The sequence below is a fragment of the Oncorhynchus clarkii genome, chromosome 9, assembly GCF_045791955.1.
Source record: "Oncorhynchus clarkii lewisi isolate Uvic-CL-2024 chromosome 9, UVic_Ocla_1.0, whole genome shotgun sequence".
Classification (NCBI taxonomy): domain Eukaryota; kingdom Metazoa; phylum Chordata; class Actinopteri; order Salmoniformes; family Salmonidae; genus Oncorhynchus; species Oncorhynchus clarkii.
In genome coordinates, this window is record NC_092155.1 from 3,399,632 (window position 1) to 3,411,654 (window position 12,023).

A 12,023-nucleotide genomic window follows, 5' to 3' on the forward strand; every position below is an offset into this window, starting at 1 on the left:
ATGTAGCATGTTGTGTTATGAATGATGTATCATGTTGTGTTATGAATGATGTAGCATGTTGTGTTATGAATGATGTAGCATGTTGTGTTATGAATGATGTAGCGTGTTGTGTTATGAATGATGTAACATGTTGTGTTATGAATAATGTAGCATGTTGTGTTATGAATGATGTAGCATGTTGTGTTTGTTAATAATGATGTGACATGTTGTGTTATGAATGATGTAGCATGTTGTGTTATGAATGATGTAGCATGTTGTGGTTGATATGAATGATGTAGCATGTTGTGTTATGAATGATGTAACATGTTGTGTTATGAATGATGTAGCGTGTTGTGTTATGAATGATGTAATATGTTGTGTTTGTTATGAATGATGTAGCATGTTGTGTTATGAATGATGTAACATGTTGTGTTTGTTATGAATGATGTAGCATGTTGTGTTATGAATAATGTAACATGTTGTGTTATGAATGATGTAACATGTTGTGTTATGAATGATGTAACATGTTGTGTTATGAATGATGAAGCATGTTGTGTTATGAATGATGTAGCATGTTGTGTTATGAATGATGTAGCATGTTGTGTTATGAATGATGTAGCATGTTGTGTTATGAATGATGTAGCATGTTGTGTTTGTTAATAATGATGTAACATGTTGTGTTATGAATGATGTAACATGTTGTGTTATGAATGATGTAGCATGTTGTGTTATGAATGATGTAGCATGTTGTGTTATGAATGATGTAGCATGTTGTGTTATGAATGATGTAGCATGTTGTGTTATGAATGATGTAGCATGTTGTGTTATGAATGATGTAGCATGTTGTGTTATGAATGATGTAGCATGTTGTGTTATGAATGATGTAGCATGTTGTGTTATGAATGATGTAGCATGTTGTGTTATGAATGATGTAGCATGTTGTGTTATGAATGATGTAGCATGTTGTGTTATGAATGATGTAGCATGTTGTGTTTGTTAATAATGATGTAACATGTTGTGTTATGAATTATGTAGCATGTTGTGTTATGAATGATGTAGCATGTTGTGTTTGTTAATAATGATGTGACATGTTGTGTTATGAATGATGTAGCATGTTGTGTTATGAATGATGTAGCATGTTGTGGTTGATATGAATGATGTAGCATGTTGTGTTATGAATGATGTAACATGTTGTGTTATGAATGATGTAGCGTGTTGTGTTATGAATGATGTAATATGTTGTGTTTGTTATGAATGATGTAGCATGTTGTGTTATGAATGATGTAACATGTTGTGTTTGTTATGAATGATGTAGCATGTTGTGTTATGAATGATGTAACATGTTGTGTTATGAATGATGTAACATGTTGTGTTATGAATGATGTAACATGTTGTGTTATGAATGATGTAGCATGTTGTGTTATGAATGATGTAGCATGTTGTGTTATGAATGATGTAGCATGTTGTGTTATGAATGATGTAGCATGTTGTGTTATGAATGATGTAGCATGTTGTGTTATGAATGATGTAGCATGTTGTGTTATGAATGATGTAGCATGTTGTGTTATGAATGATGTAGCATGTTGTGTTATGAATGATGTAGCATGTTGTGTTTGTTAATAATGATGTAACATGTTGTGTTATGAATGATGTAGCATGTTGTGTTATGAATGATGTAGCATGTTGTGTTATGAATGATGTAGCATGTTGTGTTATGAGTGATGTAGCATGTTGTGGTTGTTATGAATGATGTAGCATGTTGTGGTTGTTATGAATGATGTAGAATGTTGTGTTATGAATGATGTAGCATGTTGTGGTTGTTATGAATGATGATGCATGTTGTGTTATGAACGATGTAGCATGTTGTGTTATGAATGATGTAGCATGTTGTGGTTGTTATGAATGATGTAGCATGTTGTGGTTGTTATGAATGATGTAGCATGTTGTGTTATGAATGATGTAGCATGTTGTGTTATGTTGATGTAGCATGTTATGTTTGTTATGAACAATTTAGCAAGTTGTGTTTGTTATGAACAATGTAGCATGTTGTGTTTGTTATGAACGATGTAAAATGTTGTCTTTGTTATGAATGATGTAGCATGTTGTGCTATGAATGATATAGAACGTTGTGTTTATTATGAAATGTAGCATGCTGTGTTTGTTATGAATGACGTAGCATGTTGTGTTTGTTGTGAATGACGTAGCATGTTATGCTATGAATGATGTAGCATGTTGTGGTTGTTATTAATGATGTGGCATGTTGTGTTATGAATGATGTACCATGTTGTGGTTGTTATTAATGATGTGTTATGTTGTGTTATGAATGATGTAACATGTTGTGTTGTGTTATGAATTTTGTATCATGTTGTGTTATGAATGATGTAGCATGTTGTGGTTGTTATTAATGATGTAGCATGTTGTGTTATCAATGATGTTGCATGTGGTGTTATGTTGATGTAGCATGTTGTGTTTGTTATGCATGATGTAACATGTTTTAACTTTAATGATGTAGCAAGTTGTGGTTGTTATGAATGATATGGCATGTTCTGTTTGCTATGAATGATGTAGCATGTTGTGTTTGTTATTATTGATGCAACATGTTAAGCTATGAATGATGTAGCATATTGTGTTTGTTACAATTGATGCAGAATTTTGTGTATGTTATGAATGATGTAGCATGTTTAGATTGTTATCAATGATATGGCATGTTGTAATGTTCATTAAATAAGAGTGATGTGGCATGTTGTGCTTGTTATGAATTATGTAGTGTGTTTTGTTTGTTATGAATGACATAGCATGTTTTGTTTGTTATGAATGATGTAGCATGTTATTTAATGAATGATGTAGCATGTTGTGTTATGAATGATGTCACATGTTGTGTTTGTTATGAATTATGTAGCATGTTTTGTTTGTTATGAATGATGTAGCATGTTATTTAAGGAATGATGTAGCATGTTGTGTTGATGTAACATGTTGTGTTTGTTATGAACGATGAAGCAAGTTGTGTATGATATGAATGATGTAGCATGTTTTGTTTGTTATCAATGATGTAGCATGTTGTAATATTAATGATGTAGCAAGTTATGTTAAGAACGATGTAGCATGTTGTGCTTGTTATGAATTGTGTAGTGTGTTTTGTTTGTTATGAATGATGTAGCATGTTGTGTTATGATGTCACATGTGTTATGTTGATGCAGCATGTTGTGTTTGTTATGAATGATTTTAGGACTTTGTGGTTGTTATGAATGATATGCATGTTCTGTTTGTTATGAATGATGTAGCATGTTGTGTTTGTTATGATTGATGTAGCATATTATGCTCTGAATGATGTAGCATGTTGTTTTTGTTACAATTGATGTAGCATTTTGTGTGATGTTATGAATGATGTAGCATGTTTTGTTTGTTATCAATGATGTAGCATGTTGTAATATTAATGATATAGCAAGTTATGTTAAGAATGATGTAGCATGTTGTGTTATGAATTATATGGTGTGTTTTGTTTGTTATGAATAATGTGCATTTTGTTTGTTATGAAGGGTGTAACATGTTGTGTTATGAATGATGTAGCATGTTGTGTTATGAATGATGTAGCATGTTGTGTTTGTAATGAATTACGTAGCATGTTGTGTTATCAATGATGGAGCATGTTGTAAAATTAATGATGTAGCAAGTCATGTTAAGAAATGTAGCATGTTGTGCTTGTTATGAATTATGTAGAATCGGCGTCCTATATCGCAACAAAGCATCCTTCACTCATGCTGCCAAACATACCCTCGTAAAACTGACCGTCCTACCGATCCTTGACTTCGGTGATGTCATCTATAAAATATCCTCCAACACTCTACTCAACAAACTGGATGCAGTCTATCACAGTGCCATCCGTTTTTTCACCAAAGCCCCATACACTACCCACCATTGCGACCTGTAAGCACTCGTTGGTTGGCCCTCGCTTCATACTCGTCGCCAAACCCCCTGGCTACAGGTTATCTACAAGTCTCTGCTAGGTATAGCCCGCCTTATCTCAGTTCACTGGTCACCATGGCAGCACTCGTAGCACTCGCTCCAACAGGTATATCTCACTGGTCACCCCCAAAGCCAATTCCTCCTTTGGTTGTCTTTCCTTCCAGTTCTCTGCTGCCCATGACTGGAACGAATTGCAAAAATCTCTGAAGCTGGAGACTCACATCTCCCTCACTAGCTTTAAGCACCAGCTGTCAGAGCAGTTTACAGATCACCTGTACTTAGCCTATCTGTAAACAGTCTATCTATCTACCTACCTCATCCCCATACTGGTAAATACTGGTATTTATTATTTTGCTCCTTTGCACCTCCGTATCTCTACCTGCACGTTCATCTTCTGCCGATCTACCATTCCAGTGTTTAATTGCTATATTGTAATTACTTCGCCACCATGGCCTATTTATTTCCTTAACTTAACTTACCTCATTTACACTCACTGTATATAGACTTTTTGTTTATTATTATTATTATTGACTGTATGTTTTGTTTGTTCCATGTGTAACTCTGTGTTGTATGTCGAATTGCTACGCTTTATCTTGGCCAGGTCGCAGTTGCAAATGAGAACTTGTTCTTAACTAGCCTACCTGGTTAAATAAAGGTGAAAGAAAAAAAATGAGAGAAAAAAAAAATGTTGTGTGTTATGAACGATGCGGCATGTTATGTTATGAATGGTGTAACATGTTATGTTATGAATGATGTAACATGTTGTTTGTTATGAATGATGTAACAACCAGAACCCATAGGGCATTTCTCAGCGGTGGCAGCTCTGGTGAGGTACGTAGACCCCGCTTCACCTCTGGCTCGGCCCACTTAGGTGGCGGGGACCCTCGCCGCCGAACCCTCGTAGCGGGCCTCGGACTGGGAACCCTCATTGCGGGGGCCGGATTGGGGACCCTTGTAGTGGGCCTCGGACTGGAGGGCGCCTCTGGAAGCTCCGGACTGAAAGGCGCCACAGGAAGCTCCGGACTGAAGGGCGCCTCTGGAATCTCCGGACTGAAGGGCGCCTCTGGAAGCTCCGGACTGGAGGGCGCCTCTGGAGGCTCGGGACTGGAGGGCGCCTCTGGAGGCTCGGGACTGGAGGGCGCCTCTGGAGGCTTGGGACTGGAGGGCGCCTCTAGAGGCTCCGGACTGGAGGGCGCCTCTGGAGGCTCCGGACTGGAGGGCGCCTCTGGAGGCTCTGGACTGGAGGGCGCCTCTGGAGGCTCTGGACTGGAGGGCGCCTCTGGAGGCTCCGGACTGGAGGGCGTCGCTGGAGGGTCCGGACTGGAGGGCGTTGCTGGAGGATCCGGACTGGAGAGCGTCGCTGGAGGATCCGGACTGGAGGACGTCGCTGGAGGCTCCGAACTGGAGGAAGACTCTGGAGGGGGGAGACGCCGAGACAGCCTGGAGCCTGGAGAACTACAGCAGGCCTGGTGTGTAGAGGAGGCACAGGATGAACAGGGCTGTGGGGGAGCACTGGAGCTCTGGTGCGCAGCCTTGGCACCACTCCTCCAGGCTGAATGACCACTTTAGCCCGGCCCCTCCAGAGTGCAGGCACAGGTCGAACCGAGCTGTGGGAGAGCACTGGAGATCTGGTGCTTAACACTCGCACCTCTGCTCCATTAGGCTCAATGCCCACTTTCGCCCAGCACCGGCGGAGCGCAGGCATAGGACGAACTGAACCCTCCCAACGCCCCGGAGACACAGTACGCAGAGCCGGTGGAGGATACCCTAGGCCGAAACGGCGCACCGGAGACCAAACACGCTGATCTGGCACAATCCGCCCTAGCTGGATGCCCACTCTCGCATGGCACTTGCGGGGGGTTGGCATATAGCGCTCCGGGCTTTGAGCGCACACTGGAGACACCGTGCGCTTCACCGCATAACACGGACCAGTACTACGCAGCTTCCGTTAAGCTGGCTCAGGTCTGCTGACTCCGCCAATCTCCCTGCTGCCTCTCTGCGCTGCCTTACCTCTTATCGTCGCCTCAGCTTTCGCTGCCTCTAGTTCTTCCTTCGAGCGGCGATATTCCCCAGCCTGTCTCCAGGGTCCCTGTCCGTCCAATATCTCCTCGCAAGTCCAGGAGTCCTGAACCCTCTGCTCCTCGTTACCACGCTGCTTGGTCCATTTGTGGTGGGTAGTTCTGTAACGCTCGTCTGATGAAGAAGGAGTGAACCAAGGTGCAGCGTGGTACGTGTTCATAATAATTTATTAAACCTGAACACTGAAACAAAATAACAAAGTAGAACAAAATGAAACAGTTCTGTCTGGTGCAAACACAAAACAGAAAACAACTTCCCACAAAAACCAGGTGGGAAAAAGCTACCTAAGTATGGTTCTCAATCAGAGACAACGATAGACAGCTGCCTCTGATTGAGAACCATGCCCGGCCAAACACAAAGAAATACAAAACAAAAAGAACATAGAATGCCCACCCAAATCACACCCTGACCAAACCAAAATAGAGACATAAAAAGCTCTCTACAGTCAGGGAGTGACAGATTATTAGTGATCATGTTAGTAAAATGAGCCCATCTGGCATTTCTAATGGCCTTGTAATATATGCAAAGTTGCTCTCTCAGAATATCAAAAGGAACCTGCAACTTTGACTCCCACTTTCCCTCTGCCTTTCTGCAATTCCTCTTTAATGTATTAGTTTCCTCACTCATCTAAGGGACTCTCTGTTTGGATGTGACCTTGTTCAACTTTACTGGAGCTATGGCACCAATGTTTGCCATTGATTTACGTTTTTATTTAATTAACATTTGTACTGGTAAAAAGTTAGTAAAAAGTGGTGATCAGATTAAGCAACATCAACAATAGAGGATATGTCATTAGAAAGCCCCTTGGTAATAACCAGGTCCAGAGTATGGCTGTGGTTATGGGTGGGCCCAGTAGAAAGCCCCTTGGTAATAACCAGGTCCAGAGTATGTCTGTGGTTATGGGTGGGACCAGTAGAAAGCCCCCTGGTAATACCCAGGTCCAGAGTATGGCTGTGGTTATGGGTGGGCCCAGTAGAAAGCCCCCTGGTAATACCCAGGTCCAGAGTATGGCTGTGGTTATGGGTGTGCCCAGTAGAAAGCCCCTTGGTAATAACGAGGTCTAGAGTATGGCTGTGGTTATGGGTGGGCACAGTAGAAAGCCCCTTGGTAATAACCAGGTCCAGTGGGCCCAGTAGAAAGCCACTTGGTAATAACCAGGTCCAGAGTATGGCTGTGGTTATGATGGCTGACATTTAAACAGTATAACATGATGTTCTGGTCTGGTGGCTGACATTTAAACAGTATAACATGATGCTCTAGTCTGGTGACTGACATTTAAACAGTATAACATGATGCTCTGGTCTGGTGGTTGACATTTAAACAGTATAACATGATGCTCTGGTCTGGTGGCTGACATTTAAACAGTATAACATGATGCTCTGGTCTGGTGGCTGACATTTAAACAGTATAACATGATGGTCTGGTTGCTGACATTTAAACAGTATAACATGATGCTCTGGTCTGGTTGGCTGACATTTAAACAGTATAACATGATGCTCTGGTCTGGTGGCTGACATTTAAACAGAATAACATGATGCTATGGTCTGGTGGCTAACATTTAAACAGTATGACATGATGCTCTGGTCTGGTGGCTGATATTTAAACAGTATAACATGATGCTCTGGTGGCTGACATTTAAACAGTGTAACATGATGCTCAAAATACCCAAAGCCATCATGCCAAATGTCCTTACTGATAGCATTACTAAAAATAGAGGCTGTCTCCACCCCACACATAGACGTATCAGATCTGTGTCTGTTTGAGGTTATAGCTGTTTGTGAACAACATCACCCATTGTTAAACAACTCTGTTCCTCTGTCACACATTTCACATATATTTTGGGTCATTTAACTCTTGTCCAGAGCAACTTACAGTAGTGAGTTGATACATTATTGTACTTTGTCCTGTACTGGTCCCCCGTGGGAATCAAACCCACAATCCTACATTGCAAGGGCCATTCTCTACCAACTGAGCCACACTGGAATTAGACGAACACACAAACACACACAGACAGATGGGGATGTATAAATGCATCTAACTACACATTAAACACTGAGACCTGTTGGGGTCTATAACTGTTCCTGTGGTGTTGGAGGTCTTCACTGTAGTTGACTGGATCAGCTCCACTGTCCCTCTCTCATCTCTCTCTCCTCTCTTTTTACCTAGTGACCCTGTTCATCAGAACGTCATGGTGGAAGGAAAAATATGCTCTCTTCAGCTGCGGTGAATAACCACAACCCTGTCAGTCCATCTCTGTACTTCTCCTTTCTCTCCCTCCTTCCCTTTTCACACCAACGGACTTATCTTTAGACTCTGCGGCCGCCATCAACAGCATCAGCAACTGAGAGGTGTGAAATTTCCACAACAGAGCTAATTTTTCACGCACTTCTCTTTAGACGCTGCAGCCTTGTCCTCAAGTTAGTTTATCATGAGAACATACAGACACCACTGAATGGAACTATCAACAACAAGGGTTAGTTTATCATGAGAACATACAGACACCACTGACTGGAACTATCAACAACAAGAGTTAGTTTATCATGAGAACATAGACACCACTGACTGGAACCATTTTTCTATGGTACCAATTATCTTTAGCAGCACCAGTTTATGGGTGCCAACTTGCCAAATAAAGCTTCCAAGACCTGGAGGTTCTATGTGTTTTGTCCTGATCTGTCCACTAGATGGCAGTGTTCCATGTGTTGTATCCTGATTTGTCCACTAGATGGCAGTGCTCCATATGTTGTATCCTGATCTGTCCACTAGATGGCAGTGCTCCATGTGTCCACTATTTTATGTATTTATTTATTTCACTTTTATTTAACCAGGTAGGCTAGTTGAGAACAAGTTCTCATTTGCAACTGTGACCTGGCCAAGATAAAGCTTAGCAATTCGACACATACAACAACACAGAGTTCCACATAGAATAAACAAAACATACAGTCAATAACACAGTAGAACAAAAGAAAACAAAAAGTCTATATACAGTGAGTGCAAATGAGGTAAGTTAAGGAAATAAAGAGGCCATGGTGGCGAAGTAATTACAATACTGCAACACTGCAATGGTAGATCGGCAGAAGATGAATGTGCAGGTAGGGATACTGGGTTGCAAAGGAACAAAATAAATATATAAATAAATACCAGTATGGGGATGAGGTAAGTAGATAGATGGGCTGTTTACAGATGGGCTATGTACAGGTGCAGTGATCTGTAAGCTGCTCTGACAGCTGGTGCTTAAAACTAGTGAGGGAGATTTGAGTCTCCAGCTTCAGAGATTTTTGCAATTCGTTCCAGTCATGGGCAGCAGAGAACTGGAAGGAAATTGGCTTTGGGGGTGACCAGTGAGATATACCTGCTGGAGCGCGTGCTACGAGTGGGTGCTGCTATGGTGACCAGCGAGCTGAGATAAGGCGGGGCTTTACCTAGCAGATACTTGTAGATAGCCTGTAGCCAGTGGATTTGGCGACGAGTATGAAGCGAGGGCCAACCAACGAGAGTGTACAGGTCGCAATGGTGCATAGTGTATGGGGCTTTGGTGACGAAACGGATGGCACTGTGATAGACTGCATCCAGCTTGTTGAGTAGATTGTTGGAGGCTATTTTATAGATGACATCACCGTCGAAGATCAGTAGGCAAGTCGAAGATCAGTAGGATGGTCAGTTTTACGAGGGTTTGTTTGGCAGCATAAGTGAAGGATGCTTTGTTGCGATATAGGAAGCCGATTCTAGATTTAATTTTGGATTGGAGATGCTTAATGTGAGTCTGGAAGGAGAGTTTACAGTCTAACCAGACACCCAGGTATTTGTAGTTGTCCACGTATTCTAAGTCAGAGCCGTCCAGAGTAGTGATGTATAGCAGCAAGAGCAACGTCATTGATGTATACAGAGAAAAGAGTCGGCCCAAGGATTGAACCATGGGGCACCCCCATAGAGACTGTCAGAGGTCCAGACAACAGGCCCTCCGATTTGACACAATGAACTCTATCAGAGAAGTAGTTGGTAAACCAGGCGAGGCAATCATTTGAGAAACCAAGGCTGTCGACTCTGCCAATAAGAATGTTGTGATTTACAGAGTCGAAAGCCTTGGCCAGGTCGATGAATACGGCTGCTCAGTAATGTCTCATCGATGGTGGTTATGATGTCGTTTAGAACCTTGAGCGTGGCTGAGGTGCACCCATGACCAGCTCTGTAACCAGATTGCATAGCGGATAGTGGAGAAGGTATGGTGGGATTCGAAATGGTCAGTAATCTGTTGGTTAACTTGGCTTTCGAAGACCTTAGAAAGACAGGGTAGGATAGATATAGGTCTGTAGCAGTTTGGGTCTAGAGTGTCACCCCCTCTGAAGAGGGGGATGACCGCGGCAGCTTTCCAATCTTTGGGAATCTCAGATGATACGAAAGAGAGGTTGAACAGGCTAGTGATAGGGGTTGCAACAATTTCGGCAGATAATTTTCAGAAAGAGAGGGTCCAGATTGTCTAGCCCGGCTGATTTGTAGGGGTCCAGATTTTTCAGCTCTTTCACAACATCAGCTATCTGGATTTCGGGTTGCTGTGGAGGGTGCCGGGCAGTTGACCGGGGTAGGGGTAGCCAAGTGGAAAGCATGGCCAGCCGTAGAGAAATGCTTATTGAAATTCAGAATTATAGTGGATTTATCGGTGGTGACAGTGTTTCCTAGCCTCAGAGCAGTGGGCAGCTGGGAGGAGGTGCTCTTATTCTCCATGGACTTTACAGTGTCCCAGAACTTTTTTGAGTTAGCACTACAGGATGCAAATTTCTGTTTGAAAAAGCTTGCCTTAGCTTTCCTAACTGCCTGTGTATATTTGTACCTAACTTCCCTGAAAAGTTGCATATCACCGGGTCTATTCAATGCTAATGCAGAACGCCACAGGATGTTTTTGAGCTGGTCAAGGGCAGACAGGTCTGGAGTGAACCAAGGAATATATCTATTCCTAGTTCTAAAATTAGTTAGTTACTAGTTCTAAATTTTTTGAGAGGGGCATGCTTATTTAAGATGGTGAGGAAGGCACTTTTAAAGAATAGCCAGGCGTCATCTACTAACGGGATGAGGTCAATGTCATTCCAGGATACCCCGGCCAGGTCGATTAGAAAGGCTTGCTCGCAGAAGTGTTTCAGGGAGCGTTTGACAGTGATGAGGGGTGGTCGTTTGATCGCAGACCCACTACGGATGCAGGCAATGAGGCAGTGATCGCTGAGATCTTGATTGAAAACAGCAGAGGTGTATTTGGAGGGCGAATTAGTTAGGATGACATCTATGAGGGTGCCGTATTTACTGATTTGGGGTTGTACCTGGTAGGTTCATTGACAATTTGTGTGAGATTGAGGGCATCAAGCTTAGTCTGTAGGATGGCCGGGGTGTTAAGCATGTCCCAGTTTAGGTCACCTAGTAGCACGAGCTCAGAAGATAGATGGGGGGCAACAATTCACATATGGTATCGAGGGCACAGCTGGGGGCAGAGGGAGGTCTATAGCAAGTGGCAACAGTGAGAGACTTGTTTCTGGAAAGGTGAATTTTTAGAAGTAGAAGCTCAAATTGTTTGGGTACAGACTTAGATAGTAATATAGATCTCTGCAGGCTATCTTTGCAGTGGATTGCAACACCGCCCCCTTTGGCAGTTCTATCTTGGCGGATAGTTAGCAATGGATATTTCAAGGGTTTTTGGTAGTTTTCCTGAGCAAGATTTCAGACACGGCTAAGACATCTGGGTTGGCCGAGTGTGCTAAAGCAGTGAGTAAAACAAACTTAGGGAGGAGGCTTCTAATGTTAACATGCATGAAACCAAGGCTTTTACGGTTGTAGAAGTCAACAAATGAGAGCGCCTGGGGAATGGGAGTGGAGCTAGGCACTGCAGGACCTGGATTAACCTCCACATCACCAGAGGAACAGAGGAGAAGTAGGATAAGGGTACGGCTAAAAACTATACGAACTGGCCGTCTAGCACGTTCAGAACAGAGAGTAAAAGGAGCAGGTTTCTGGGCACG